The sequence below is a fragment of the Gracilinanus agilis genome, chromosome 2, assembly GCF_016433145.1.
Source record: "Gracilinanus agilis isolate LMUSP501 chromosome 2, AgileGrace, whole genome shotgun sequence".
Classification (NCBI taxonomy): domain Eukaryota; kingdom Metazoa; phylum Chordata; class Mammalia; order Didelphimorphia; family Didelphidae; genus Gracilinanus; species Gracilinanus agilis.
The window spans coordinates 309,475,118-309,488,940 of record NC_058131.1 but is presented as its reverse complement, the minus strand read 5'-3'; the positions used below and the strand labels follow the sequence as shown (position 1 = coordinate 309,488,940).

The 13,823-nt window shown below is 39.8% G+C and overlaps 1 protein-coding gene across 1 annotated transcript in view; it reads right to left on the bottom strand.

The window, feature by feature from the left end:
* Positions 1-2,131, bottom strand: part of DPY19L3 (dpy-19 like C-mannosyltransferase 3) — a 117,360-nt gene extending 115,229 nt beyond the window's left edge. The window contains exon 1 of the mRNA XM_044664179.1: positions 1,999-2,131. The gene's annotated coding sequence lies outside the window, so the exon portion shown is untranslated. The remainder of the gene's footprint in view (positions 1-1,998) is intronic.
* Between the last annotated feature and the right edge of the window lie 11,692 nt (positions 2,132-13,823).

The following is a 13,823-nucleotide window of genomic DNA, read 5'->3' as shown; positions in this document are numbered from 1 at the left end:
CCCTCATTGCCCCAGGTATAGCTGGTCTATCCCTTCTCAAAGCACTTATCCTATGTGGTTTGTACCTCTTATTTTATAATTTGTATTAGTTTTGTGCCTATATGCTTTATTCTACCCTATTAGATTATGCCCTCAAGTTCAGAGCCTAGATGTCAGGTTTCAATTTTGTGCATGGAGCACCTAGTACTGTGCATGATAGGCACTTAAAAATAATTATTATCATGAACTTATGTATAGTATTAACGTGAATTAAAAAGTAATAATGGTCAAGGGTTACCACCTAGCAGTCTTCCTCCCTGCTTTTGCGTTCAAGTCATCAGGGTCACTGATTGGAAAAGCAGACTACATCCTAAATTCTCTAAGATCATTCCCTTGAAATATCCTGTTACAACTGCTCTAAATAGCTACTTAAGACTTTAGAATAATGGACTAATGAGCTGATTTTTTCCATAATTTAATAAGAATATCCCACTAATGGGCTAAAAATGTGAATTCATCCTACAAAGCTAGTGAACTCATCTTACAAAGTAATTTACTCTGTATAGATATGTACTTATCACTAAGATCAAATACTACACATGATAATCTTGCAAGTAAGTAACCAGTCTTACATGACCCAAAAGAATATCCATTCTAGGAAAAGAGTAGAACTTTAAATAAACAAATATTAACAATATTACAGAACAGAAGAATATAATCATCAGATAAACTCAATATAAGGCAAAGAATTGTCAAAAGAATAGGAATAAATTTAAGGGGAGGAGAAATAATGGCAATAATTCCTGAGGATTTTTCAAAAAACATCCATTTGAATGTAACATCATATTACTAAGTTTCCCCCCTTATTTGCTTGATGCCATTCAACACTCACTATACCCACAAACAGGGTGCCCAAAGTCTCTAGCAGTGTAATAGCGGCTGAAAACTGCACCAAGACTTTTGGGACACCATATTATTTGCTTTTGTACAATTCCCCTTCTACATGTATGCTTAAACAGGCATTAGATTTGTACACAAGTGCATAAAAAAATCTTCATTGTTGTAGCATTTTAAAATCACAAATATCAAATCCATGCCATCATATCCCCCCAACTCACCCTTAACTGCAGAATAATAATTTTTCTTCTGCAAAATAAATGGGTACTGCAGGGTGCCAGTTTTTTTTTTAAACTGGAGGCCATAAAATAACATTATGCAAAAATGATGCTTTATATACTTTACAGTTTATTTCCTCTATACCACTGATATCTACAATGTTGGCAAATATCCGATGACACCTACTACTACTCTGGGACAACAATCTTAAGTCCAAAGCCTGGCAATACCTCACCCCTCCTGCTTCAACATGCACTATATAAATACTTGCTACTCTGAGGGAACAAGCTCAAGCCCAAATCTTTACAATTCCCCACCCCAATACACACCAAAAAACACCTGCTACTCTAGGGTCACAATCTTAAATTCTAACGATCCAGCCCTACCTTCCCCGCCCCCCCCCCTCGGCCCCCCAGTCCCATAAACACACACTATAAGACACTTGGCCAAGTCCTGACAACTTCCCCCATCCCCATCCCCCACAACCATCAAGCTCTTGATGCCTGCTATACTCTAGGGGCAACAAGCTCAAGCCCAAATCCTGGCAACATTCTCCATCCCAATGCAACATACACGAAATCTCCATCCCAACAAAACACACACACGAAATCTCTGGCAAAATGCTAACATGAAAAGCTAGTTTTGAAACCTCAGCAGTTAATAGATCACCCCCAGGCCCACTCTCCTACTCCGGGAGATTTGCACAAGGGTGGGGGGAGCCCCTTGGTCCATCAGGCGGGGGTGTTTACAGCCAAGGGCCAATAGCTCACAGAGTGGCTGCAGGAACAAACAAAACACAGGAGACACAAGATGTGCGTGGCTTCATGACCCTCCCAACCCTTCCCCCGTCAGCACACAACACAACACAGTACAACACACACCCATCCCGGCCACGCAAGTCACCTTTTGGCTGTCAGTAGGAAGCGACAGCCCTGGTCAGCGGCAAGAGTTGGCGACTAGTCTTCTCAGACTTGGCGAGTACTCGCTCCGGGCTCGGCGGTGCCAGGGGGCGGGGAAGGAAGGGGCAGACGAGGGGACACGGACACACACACACACACACACACACACACACACACACACACACACAGCTGCACAAACCCGGCGAGGTGCCTGCAATGAAACGGTGCCTGTGGAGAGTGGCGGCCACTCACACTTCCACACTCACCCTCGCACACCCTCCTCACGCCCCTTACACCCCGCACCCCACTACGCCTCCGGTCCCCTGCGCCACGGCAGATGGTTCAGAGTCACCCAGAAGGGAAGGGGCGGAGGACCTGGAAGGAGGAACCGGAGGAGGAAGGGGAGGGGGAAGGGGAGAATAAGGCAGTGGCGGAGCTATGTGCAACACGGTGGAGAATGGGGGGAACAGGGAGGGGGGGCTGAGGGGGAGACTGAGAGGAGAGAGAAAACCGGGGAGAAGAGGAGGGGAGCGGCAATGGGTGAAGAGATGACCAATCACCGAGGAGGGCGGGAGAGGGCGGTGCTTCTGTAGCAGCTGTGGCAGCGGTGATAGGTCCACAGTTGCGCCATTCATAGCCTGGAATCCCTCCCTCTCTCGCTAGAGCCCCGCCCCCGACTCGCGTATCCTCCGTAGCTAGCGGCTACTGGGCCTGGGAGGAAGCTCTAATCCTTTTTCCTCCCCAGTCCTGGGACGGTTCTTCAGCTTTCCTGACAGCCGGGCTGTTTCCGCTGCCCCTTCCTGCGAGCCAGGGCCTCGGGTGGGGGCGTTAGCTGCAGCTAAGAGAAACGGGAGTCGGGGTGTCTGGAGGGAGGCCGCGGGGGGTGGGAAGCAGCAGACCTGAGGGATCGAAGGCCCCCAGAGGAGGGGGTTGGGTCCGTTCCTACACACACACACTTCTGGTTCGGAACAGAACTGGCCCAAGTTATCACGGTGCTTCCAGAAGCTGCTCACGTGCCACCTTCTATCCAAGGCCTCTCCTGATTTCTGCCAGGCGGTTGGCGTTTCCTTCCCGCCCTCCGCCCCCGGAAATTACTTTGTGTTTACTTTGTGTAGACTTACCTGGGTTCCTGAGGTTTTCTGTAGAGATAGGTTGTGAATTCCTCGGAAGGCAGAGGGTCTTGCTGCTTTGTTTTTTTCCCAGTATTCTCCCTGGCTTGTGCTTAATAGGAGCTGGTTGTGCTGGCTGGTGTGTCAGCGGTCAGAAAATCTTTAAATTTAATCTAATCGACATTTATTAAGCCCTAACAGACACAAGAACGTGCAATGGATTTTAAATGGAGACTTTCTTTGCCCACTTTTCACGAATTGACCATTCCTGTAGGCTTTCATATCTCAGCATATTCTCTAATGCCTAAGGGAAGGAAAGGGAAGGAGGGGAAACCAGGATCTTTATCTCCTCCTGTCAATCCTTAATACAACTGCCATAATAATCCAACTGAGGAACAATTCTGACAGTGTCACTCTCCTCAAAAACAAACTTGGTTCCTGTTGCTCACTATTGCCTTACAAAAATACAAGTTCATTAGTCTGTTATTACAGGTTTTATATCATTTGACCCTAAATTACCTTTCTAGCCATAGTTCATATTACTCTTTTCATGTATAAGTGTTCCACTCATACTGGGCTAGCTGTTTCTCTACATAGAGTCAAGACCTGGGCCCAGAACCTACCTTTACCTTTGGTCCGCCCCTGTGACTTTAGACAAATTAACCCTGGCCCACTCCTTGAGTCTCAGTTTCCTGATTTGTAAAAAGAGGGGATTGAACTAGATGGGCACAGAGATTCCTTTTAGCCCTACATCTATGATCCTATAAATGGGTACCTCCTCACATACTCAGTCTCTGGCTCCCTTCCATAACTGGAACACAGGATTTCATATCACCTAGGTGGTATAGTATGACAAACACTGAATTTGGAATTAGAGAGTATGTTAAAATTCTGTCTCTGTCATTTAGTACTTATTTGACCTTGAGAAATGGCATTTCTCCTTTTGAGGCTTCAGTTTCATGTGATTTCTATAAAATCAATTAATATAAAAACAACAAAAGGCCCTTTTCCAGCTTTAAAATTCTCCAATCTTGAGAAATCCTCATATTTCAAGGCCAACTTCAAATGCCTTCTTTTGTATCATACATATTTGTGGGAAAGTAGATTGTATACTCTTTTAGTGTAGGAACTGTTATGAAATTTTTCTATCATATAGTACCTTCTGCTTTTAAATTCCATAGATTTGTTGATATTGTTTCTGTAGGTAGGATTCTGTCTAATTTATCTCTATAGCCCCTCACACCCAAGCACAATACTTTTTTTACATAATAGGGGCTCAATAAATGTTTTTGTATGAATGAATGAGCATTCTCTGGAAGTCAGAGCATACTTAGAATTTGTTCTAGCGAATATGAAATAAAAATGGGCTTCTGGTGTGCATCAGAAAAATTAAATATAAAGGGTACAATAAATCATAACTAGAAACTCATGAACTCTTATTTCTCAACTTTTTATTTCTCAAACTGAAACCATATAAATTGATGTCATTTTCATTTCTCAGTAACATCAATTTAAAGTGCTTATCTGAAGTAAAAAATTGTTAAAGGATAAATTAAAAAGAAATACATTTTAATCAAGGATTAAAGTGTTAAGCCAAAGGTAGAAACAATGCTAAATCTGAAAAAAAATCTGTAGAACCTCTACATCTTGAGAAAATTGAATTAGAGTAAATTTAGATTGCTGTGAATAGTTAAGGTTCATAAATAATCCTCTATACTTAAATCTCATTTAGTTTTTTCATTCAAGAAATCTCAATTCACTGTCTGTGTGTGGAGTGGGAATTGTTTCCATCTTCCTGATAGGAAAGGTAAAGATAGAAAAACCATAAAAACCTGACAGACCTTTTTAAAAATAGCAATTTTAAGTCCATTCTGAGGTTCCTCTTCCTGAAATATACCTTTTATAATCCAGTTTCCTTTAAACTAAACTAAAACACAACTTCCTACTGGAAGCCTAGACCACTCTTCAATTTTAGCAGTCTCTCCTAGGGGTGTCTCCACCCCTCCCCCATTACTTTGTATATAATTGCATTTAATCTTCTGTCTACATGTTATTTTATCCCAATGGAATATACACTCATTAAGGGCAAGGACTTGTGTTTTTATCATTATTTCTTCAGGGCCTAGTACAGTACCTGGCACACAGTGACAATTTCTGTTTGTGGGATGAAGGAAAGAATGGAAGTGACTTATGTGACATGGGATTGAAAAGTCTAGAAAATATGGCTAAGAGAAAAGCTGAGGGTCTTAATGGCATTATTAATTGACATTAATAATAATTATATTACTTTCCTTAACACTGAGAACAATCCTCATTGGTGCATTTTATTTTCTTAATCCAGTTGTGATGTGGAAATTTTGTGGCATAGTAGTAAAGGAGCACAATTACCCTGGTGTGATTAAATACTTTTTTTACCAGGATGGTTCTGTGATCTCATGGCTACCTATAATTATTTATCCCATCTAACTGCCATCTCATCTCTGTTTTCCCCTTCGTTGTCAAAATTCAAGGAAAAGTTGACACCCAATGCCTCCAGTTCATCCCCCCAATATATTCCCAGTGCCATGAAATCTGATTTCTGTCTCATATACAATGTCTTTACCAGCAAATATGATCACCATTTAGTTTGGTACAATGGATAGAATGCAGAATTTAGAGTCGATAAGATCTGGATACAAATCCTGCTTTTGATACTTTATAGCTGTGTGATATGGCTAATTTTTTTGCCTTCTTTGAGGTTCAGTTTCCTAATCTATGACATATGGGTAATACCTATAGTCCCTACTAGCCAGGGTTGTTAATGAGATTCATGGTGTAAAGTTCCTTGAAAATTTAATTTAAAACACTATACAAATGTCAGTTATTATTATCTTCTTGATGTAGGTATTGACTCTAGTAAGGGTGATTTTGACCCATCCTTGCTTCTTTTCTTGTGACATTTGGGTCCATCCCCTATAATTCCCCAAGATAGCCCAAAATTTAGCTGTGCCCTTCTGCCTCTGTTTTACCCCTGCAATAGCCAGGGATCCAGCAACCCATCCTTGCCAGCCTTGTCTTTTAACTGTAAGACACTCCAGGGTTCTAAGGGCCATCCCCTCCTACTTCCCTTATTTACAGCCCACTGCCACCTCCTTCCTCCTTGATAGACACCTCCAAATATTCCTGCCTGCTATGAGTCAGGTCTCTCAGTGCATCAAAGGACACAACATCACCATCTGCCAAAAGTCTGAATCTCAAGAGAGAAACTTATAGTTGAATCACACTTTTCTACAATAACTGATACTCTGCCTGGCTGCATTCCTCAACAGTTACCAATATTCCCATAACTTCATACTCTTCCATATCCCAGTATTCTGAAATTCTGGCTGCCTATACTCTCATCTCCCTCAGCCCTACCTCACAAAGTTCTACTCCTGATGGTCTGCCCTTTCTCCTGTGCCTTTGGATACCTGCTCCATAAGTAACAAACTCATTTTCAGAGATGGCCCAGTTTGTGGATAGAGTTCTAGACAGTCCAGAAGACCTGAGGTATTTATTAGCTATGTGATCCTGGACCTTTATGTGCTTCAGTTTCCTTATCTATAAAATAGAGGTAAGGTTAATAATGGCATTTACCACCCAGAGTTCTTGTGAGGATCAAATGAAATAACTGGAAAGCACTTAATCAGATTTGGTTCTGTTCTAATGGCATTTCATTCCTGACACCTTTTCCCTACTGGTTGCATTTGCAATCATACTACCCCACCCCACCCCAACTCACTGTTTGTAATAGGGGAAATTGGAGTTCTCTTTGCTCTCTATTGCCCCCTCCTCCTACTGTCCATCACTCATCAGTCTTTCCTTCTCTGAGGTACATACATTTTATTACCCAATCCAAATCTTGGTGGCTGTTATCTATTAGCTCCCAGGACATTCTTGATTTCAAGAGCTCAGTAATTATCTATCATATCTGGAATGCTCTGCCTCTTCACTTCTGTATCCTGACTTCCCAGTCATCTAAACTCAATCCTATCTTTTTCTAGAGGCTTCTCCACCCCTAAAGCTTTTCCTCTGTGATTATCTTCCACTTAAACCTCTTTGATCTTGATTGTACATAGTTATCTCTGTGTCATCTCACCTGTTAGAATGTAAACTCCTTTAGGGTAGGGACCACGCCTTTTTTTGGTGTAACTCCACTTTCATCCAGGCCTAGGGAGAAGTTTCTAACAGTTGTATGAATCTGTGTTGCATATTCACAAGGAAATGTGCCTCCAGGCTGCACTTGAGGAAGCTCTGAACTGAAGATTGGTGCTTATGTAGGGGGTGGACACCAGAAGAGGAATTCAAAAGACCAGTGGGTCAAGAAAAGCAAACATGGACTTTTGAAAGGCAGACTGGAAATCTTCCTAGAGCCATAGACATGAGGAACCCCAGTCCCTACTATGTATCTGACTTCTAGCACCTGTAACCCCTGAGCTTACTAAAAATGGGCTTCTCTTGCTAAGATTCTTTTATCTCCTTTTGGAGGATATAAGATTTGTATCTTATTCCTAGCCAAAGATCTCATTTATTCTTATGTATTCATTTATCTTTTCTATTCTGAGTAAACTTCCCTGATTTCTATTTACAATTATTGCACTTTGATAAAGAAATTTACTAGTTTTTCCTGATGGTCTTTTGTATAACTAGCATTTGGTGGTTAGGGAGAGCTAGTATTGTCACTTTTCCCTTAGGTGATTAGGGAAAGTATTTTTTATTCAGAACCCTTTAGAATCTTGCCCCTAATTAGAAAGCAAACACTCATTAAGCCCTTACTAGATGACAGGCACTATGTTATATGCTGGAATATGATTGACGGGTATTTAATATAAATACAATTGGCTTATATAAAATATGGATAAAATAGTAGATCTGGGATCTACCCAAAGGAGACTTTGATTTTCACCTTTGTGAAGGGGAAGAGGAAGGCTATGCCAATACTGCCAGTCTAGCAGGGATGGTTAAACAGGTTGTATGCAGGCCCACCATGTCTCAGTTGTCTCTCCTATCTAAGAAGGGTATTGAGTTAGAATCATATCTTTCCACTTATATCAATATCCTCTATCCCACACATCAGACATGTCAATTTTAGAATAAGCTATTAAGGGCTTAATAAATGTTCATTGACTGACTTGGCCTTCCCATAAATCTTCAGCAGAGGGTTTACCTAGCAAATCAGTAGATTTCTAAATTCCTCTAGATCTCATAATGTTGTATGGATACCAGTAATTCATGTGGAGTTGTTCACTAGTCTTCATTATTTGTTATACCTCTTTTTAAAGTCATACATCTCTCTGATGATATCTTTTATGCAATATTTTCAGAATTCTTTTTTTTAGCAATATGTTGTAGCCTATTCTCACCCACCAAATATTTCTCCATTGCCTGGTGAGTGACCTATATCTTGAATTCTTTAGAAACTGTGTTATTCCATGGCTTATGACCATATAGCAATAGCAGAACAATATTAATATTAAGAGGATGGACCCTTGTTTCAAAGAGAAGTTTATGTTTCAGTAAAGGCATGGCATGACATACCAAAGGCCTGACTGCATATTCAATTCTTTACCTATTTCATTGTCCATCCATCTAGATATCATAGACTAAGCAATAGTCTTTATTCATTTGCCTTTTTATTTATTTTTTTTATTTTTTAAACCTTACCTTCCTTCTTAGAATCAATACTGTGTATTGGTCCCAATACAGAAGAGTGGTAAGGGCTAGGCAATGGGAACTAAGTGACTTGCCCAGGTCACACAGTTGGGAAGTATCTGAGACTGGATTTGAACCTAGGACCTCCCATCTCTAGTCCTGGCTCTCAATCCACTGAGCCACCCAGCTGTCCCCTCCACTTGACCTTTTAAGCCATTTATACAGTTATTCTGACCTCTTTTGACCATAGGTTTCATCTATAGACTTTTCAATGTTCCTGGACTTGTTCATGTTATTTGCCGTAGGAACATCCAGACGACCTCACCATCTATAGAGAATCCTTTTTTTCCCTTTGGACTCTGTGCTGGATACCCTCCATAAAATTGGCAAATGCCTTTGGCAAGCATTCATCTCTCTGTTTTGTGTAACACATCAGGAACTGTGATATTACAGAACATGTGTAATACTATAGTCCAAATATGGTGGCTCCTTTTTCTTTAATGGAAAAAATAGTTATAGAAATTTTGACAAATCTTTTTGATTTTTCAGTTGTTTCTTATTTTTCTTCCAACTTCAACATTAAAATATTTAAATATTATCCTTCTTTGTTTCTGATTCTTTACCTTTACTCCTATCCACCCCACAGAGCCCACATTTAATATTTAAGTCACCTTCCCTGGCTTTCCCCATAATATAGCCCTTCTCACCTCTTCGCCTCTAATTTATACATTTCTATCCTATTTCCAATAATATCTTATTATAATTTTGAATGTGTGCATGAATGACTGATAAGACATTGATAAAGTGAGCCATAATTATAACCTGATGTGAGCCAAATATGTTGATTTACAGATTTCTGTATGTTTATATAGTCCAAGACCCTATGTCTTCTAGCCATTTGTCCAGCAAGTCTCTGGTTAGCCTCCTTTATGTGATTCCTCTTAACAAATTTGTTTTTGTTCCCTGAAAAACTGGCATATATACAATAGGTGTTCAGCAAATCTGAAAGAAGTAGATTTGCCCAGTTAACAGATGTTAATGGGTATTTCCTGGCTCAGGATTTTTAAATTTATCTGAGGGAAAAGAAGTAGGAATTTCAGCCAGAAATGTCAGCATTACTACCTTCATTGAATTCAGACATTTATTGTGGCTATTATTACTAATCTAATGCTGAGCAGTATTAGCATTTATTAATACTTATAAAATGATTTTGCTAAAATATTCCTGTTTCTACTAATAAGTAGTGATGAGATAGCATAAAGGATTAATTATGACCCAGGGAGCTCTTTACAATGGTTTCATGGTTTTGAAGTCTGAAAGCTATTATCACTGGAACTACCTAGATAGCTGTTGGGTGACTTCTGTAAATGAATTAGTAATCCTAGTACAGTAGAAGGGATAAGCCATCTAATTTTCAGAGGTTATCAGTATTCCTTGGTGACCTTTTTGAATTCAGAATATAGATCAGGAAATATAGTTGGATATACCTTTTTCTACTTATGGGGTCTTACTTGTTTATGTAAGGGTTGACACAATGACTAGCATCTTCATTCAACAAACTGCACTTGCACAGAGTGCTTCTGCTGGTATTTCCCTATGTGGAAGAGGCTATTATCCTGCTTTTGGTATAGTTGTAAAAATTGTATAATGGAAAAGCCTTCAAGAGACAATGGGACATGTATAGCCAGTCTGTAATAGGGTCTAGTCTTCTAACTAGGTGGTCCATTTGTTTGGAATTGGAAGTAAGAGCACTTTCTCAAAAAATCTTAGCCTCAGCCATTCTCTTCTGCATCCCTCTTTTGTCTTGACTATTTTGCTGACATGGATCTCACTATTTTTTCTTTTCTGTTTGGGGTAAAGGAGATTAATCTGGAGGCTCAAGGAGTCATAACAGCAAGCCTCAAAACATTGCAATGTCCAATTTTTATAGACAGCTCAGCATATACATACACCCTGTATAGTAAGAACCTCCAAGACTCAGCCCAGCAATATCTAAGGTGAAGTCTGGCATCTGATAGTCATACTGCATCTAAATATGGTGAGACCAATGTTAGGCTGAAATTGTTCTAAGTCTGGGCCATTATCCCCAGAGACTACAATGGTTTTGGGGAAAATGTTTATGCTGTTGTTATTGCATATCTTTGAGATAAATATGCCTTTTCTAAAAGCTAATTGATGTACTTAAATGGAACAGAAGTATTAGTCACTGGAGAGAGAATAGAACTCATGGAGAATCAAGGTGATGCTTTCAAAAAGAGATATCACAAGACCTTCAGACTACCCTTAAAAATCTTGAGGGAAAGATGAAGCATCCTGATCTTGGGACTGTAAGTAATAGCTGCCTAAACATAGCAACTAAATACATGTACATGTAGGCAAACCCAAGTCTGATTTGGGGCTACTTTTTCTGTTTTGTTTTTTCCTCTCTTTCTTGAGTATAGGTAACTGAGCAATGACCCCAAGAAGGACATTTCCATCCTTGGAGACAACCTTGTAGGTTTAAGAGTGACAGAGATCCAGGGATGATGGGCAACATTGTGAATGTTCTACAACTTCAGTGCTTCTTGGAGAATTTAGCACCTGATAGGAGGAAGAGCCTGACTCCTGATCTACCTTACCCAAAAGCATGAACCTGGAGGGAATTGTTTGGACAGGGCAGAGCAAAGGTGAAATGTAAAATGCTAATTAAGCCCAATGAACTGATATTTAAGTTACAGCCTTTCAGGAGAATATAGTAGTTATTTTACTGCTTCTTAAGTTTTTCTTTTAACATATATTGTCAATCTTCTGTTTTTTACTTTTCTTTTCTATATGGAAAAAAGAAATACATGACTTGCAATGTGTATTGAATGTATTTCTTTTCTTCTGCTTTTGAAGGGATTTTTAGATAGGATGAAAACCAAAGACAATCTTCCCCAGAGCCCCAGAGTGAGGATGCAAAAAGCCAGAGTTCAATAAAGAATCTAATCACTCTCATGAATGGCTCAGACCTAGTGTGTTGTTATATAGCATTGATCTAGATGTACTATTACTACCTCTAAGCAACCCCAGGACTGACATCATGAAACACTTGTGGACCTGGATCCAGACCCAAGAGGGATGGAAAAGAAATGCTGGGTACAGCATTGGTTCAGGCATTTATTGTTAGACATATAATTAATGTACATGCATACATATTGCCTGTTTCTCCTTTCTGAATATAAGTTCCCTGAGGGCAGACTGTTTTCTTTTTATCTTTGTACCCCTAGCATTTAACACTGTGTCTCAGAATTAGTAGGAGTTAAATGTTTGTTGATCTATTGATAGACTGATTCAAATATATTACTTGTTGTTGTTTATTGTGAGAGTTTGGGGGTTGAGGGGAGAGAGAGAGGAAGAGAGAGAGAGGGATGTTAGGCTAAGAACAATGTTTAATGATATATAATTGAAAGACATTTAAAATTCTGATTCTGATTATCTTTTCTTGGCTAGGTTATTATATAAAAGAGTTGCAACTGTCAAATTGTTTATCTTTGCTCTAACTCTGTACTTTAACATTTTTCCCCAAAGGAAGCTGTGTTTTTTAATTAGTGGTAAAATGTTATTAGAATCTAGAAAAATTAAAATAACATTTAATAATATAAATTCAATAATATAGCTAATATTTATTCAAAGAGGCATCCAGTCACTTACTCTCTCTGGACCTCATTTTTCTCATCTATAAATCAAGGAATTTGACCTAGATAATCTTGAAGTTCTCGTCAAGCTTTCATTGTCTATGCTTCTTCTTCCAGCATCATGACCTAAGTAGTAGAACTGAACTGTGTCCCAGAAAATAATATTCTGAGGTGTGGTTTACTAAATGATCTTGGGCAAATCAATTGAGAGGCAGCTGTATAACAGGAGACTGGATGCTAGACTTGGAGTCAGAACTGACTAGATTTGAATTTCAAACATTGTCACTCCCTATTAGAGGAACAAGTCATTTCTCTTATGGCCTCAGTTTCTTCATCTGTAAAATGAGGGTATTGAACTAGATGGACCAGCCTTGTGTGGGAGGTGACACTTTAGCTGAGTCTTGAAAGAAGGCCAAAGGGCAGCATTGGTGAAGACGTGGCATGAATGCAGAACCCACACTTGGGGAGCTGCACTGTACCCCCTCTTTCCAACTCACACCCCACCCCTCTGTCCAGCTACCCAAAGCAAGCACTTCCTCCCTCAGCTCTCTCTCATAATGCTGAGGTTCATAGACTGCTTGAATTTGCCTTCTGGGCATTTGAACTCAGAAAAGTTTTGCCAAGGCTGATGTGGAGAATCTAAGAGGGGGGAAGGAGGAAGAGAATTCCTGCTACAGCAGAGAGCCTTGCAAAGGGTTAGAGAAGCAAGAGAAAATGCTACTATAGATGTAGAGTCAGAGGGTACTTTAGAGTTCATCTAGTTCAATATCTTAATTTTAAATATGAGGAAACCATTCCAAGGGGATGAATGGTGTGCTGTGTTCAGAGGAAAACAAGTAGGCCAACTTGACTAGAAGGTAGGGTATGAGGGGTGTAGATAAATAATAGAACATTTAATAAGAATTTATTATATGCTGTAACTGTATGGAGCCCTAAGAATATAATTATAAGAAAATAAAAAAGATAATCCTGATCCTCAACAAGCTTGTATTTTATTCTCTGAGGGAAGGCAATACATAAAAAAAAGTTAGAGGAAGATAAGGGTATTCACAGAGGGTTAAGAAGGAAAAATCCAGAGAGTCAGGAGCTGGCCCAAGAGAGAAGTGAGTATCAATTGCCTGGGATCTTCATCAAATAGTGGCAGAGGAGGTGTCACAGAGAGCAGGCATCTTCAGGACAGAAAGGCTATTGTCAGAGAGCTGGAAGAGGCCAGAAAGTCAGGAACAGAGCCAAGAAGTGATTGATGGGCAATTAAAAATGTCTGTCATTCATTTGGCAGTCATATGTTTTTGTATTGTTGGTCTTTTTATTTCTATTTACCTTATCTCATTAAAGAAATTATTGGACAAGTCACTTTGCCTCATTCATGCCTGAGTTTCTTCAACTGTTAAGTA